Source organism: Loa loa, assembly GCF_000183805.2.
Source record: "Loa loa unplaced genomic scaffold supercont3.294, whole genome shotgun sequence".
NCBI classification, from domain to species: Eukaryota; Metazoa; Nematoda; class Chromadorea; order Rhabditida; family Onchocercidae; genus Loa; species Loa loa.
The window spans coordinates 19,164-21,679 of record NW_018108474.1 but is presented as its reverse complement, the minus strand read 5'-3'; positions in this window follow the sequence as shown (position 1 = coordinate 21,679).

The window sequence follows — 2,516 nt, the reverse complement described above, 5'->3', positions numbered from 1 at the left end:
AAAAAAAAAAAAAAAGCAAATGTCAATTAAAAAAAAAAAAGCAATGTCGTATTCATTGAATGGCAGTAAACCATTTGAAATTGTTGTTTTTCTTTTTTTCAAATTTTATGGTCAATTCGCTTTTTTTTTTGAAATGAATAAAAAGCTTGAAAATATTGTTTGATGATCGTTTTGAACTGATAAGCTTCCTTATTTCGAATTTCATTTTAACCAATTTAAATTCTTTTTTATCAACTAAATTTTTATTGGATCGTTTAAATCAATCAAACGTTTTCGTTGTTCATTTCTCATCAAAAAATTTCATTCCATTCAAATATAAAATTTCCAATGTTCTTTTGTCGTTTTTTTTCCTTTTGGCGAAAAAATTTGAATTTAAAAATTTTTTAAACTATTGAATATCGCCATAACTTATCACAAAATGAATTAACTAATTAATTAGCTAATTGCTAACTAATTGTTTCGTAATTAGCTAATTGCTTGCAAATATTTACATAGCAATTAGCATTTTATTCTTAGTGAAATCTTCTAATATTTTACACTAAGATAAACGCCGTTGTTTGTTAATTTAATAAACAAAAGTTCAATTTATTCCTCTCTATTGTTTAGCCAGTTTTTAAATTTTATAAATAAATTAATTTTAAATTATATTTCAATTCATATCTCTTGTTTATATTTTCATTTCCTTCTTTAAGTGATAAGTTGTAAGTGATCGTTAAATTTAACGATTGCAATGTAATTATTCATTTCTATGCTTTATAAAATCTTATCTGCATAATTACACCATTTCTCAAAATTAGTACTAATTTTAATTTTATAAAAATTTATTTTAAATTAAGCCAAAAAGTTTTTTTTTAACTTTTGTTGATAGGACTCTTATATCTTTCATTAATTTCAATTATTAAATCATGTTTTTAAATAAATTATTCCAATTTAATGAATACAGAAATTTGTGTAAAACGTTTAAATTATTTCGAAATTGCGTGATCCATATGACGTACGTAAGATAATTTGAAATATATTAATGTAATTATTGCTGTATGCAAATTATTGCTAACAGATCTTCTAATACTATTGCACCAGATTAATTACACCCAAGTTTGACTTCATGTTAATTCGTCTAACATCGTTCTCTAATTAACATAATTTTCAAATTAATACTACTACCAATTTCGTCACTTACAATTCAACTAAGAAAGAATAATTTGGTATAATTAGTTTGAATAATTAAGCTATCAATTAGATCAATTAAATAAGTAAATTTTATTAAAAAATATGAGGTGATAATCTGACTTATACAATGCGGAGAAATTGCTTTAATTAAAAGAAACCAATTATACTAATTATATTAATGATAAAATAATGCAATTAAAATTGGCACAATATTTTTTGGTGGATATTTTAATAATTTAAATAAAATATTATATCGAAATGAAAAATTCAAAAATTAGAAAATTAGCATTTACATTAAAAGATTTTTTCTTCTTTTACTTCTTTCTGATAAATTGAACAAGAAAAAAAAAAAAAGAAAAAGGAAGGAAAAATTAATTTAGTGATAAGAAAAGATTAAATTCATAGTATAGCCTAAATGTAAATGGGAAGAAAAATGAAGTAATCTGTTGGATGAAAGCTAAATGAAACCAATTCGGATGGATAAGGCAATTTTTATAGTCTGAATATATTATCCTCTGGAGAATATTCAACAACCATCCATTTCTTTTTATGACTTAATCATATCTATTCTTCCTCAAAATGATTGCCTAATCAAGTAGTCTTTTGCATCAATTCATTCCATTTCTACTAAATTTTTTCAAAAATTTTAAAATTGGTTACATTTTAGAATTTCTAATTTCATCATATGCAAATAATTAAATTGACAATAAAATAAAAAGATTTTTCGAAATATTTCAACAATCAAAAAAAAAAAAAAATGAATGAAATGTTACTGATAATGTAATTTAGCATACATTAGACAAATTGATAATATTATGTTTAATTTAGTGATAAATTATCTTTCCCATTTTTTGTTTATATATTTTTTATGAATTTGATAATGATGTTTGCATTAACAATTAATCAAAATCAATTTAAAATCAAGATATAACTAAGATAGTTTTTTATTATTTTGAAAATATATCAATATATTAATTTAACAAAAATTATCCATCATTTTTAATCTGGAATTTTTGCAAATGATCAAATAATCACTGATAATATTGGTGTTGATAATAATTTACTGATAATCTTGATAATATTAGCATTGAAAACAAGTGTTTATTTCGCAAATTATCTCTCAACAATAATCGACACTAATTAATAATAATAATAATAATAATAATAATAATAATAATAATAATAATAATAATAATAATAATAATAATAATAATAATAATAATAATAATAATAAAATAATAATAATAATAATAATAATAATAATAATAATAATAATAATAATAATAATAATAATAATAATAATAATAATAATAATAATAATAATAATATAATAATAATAATAATAA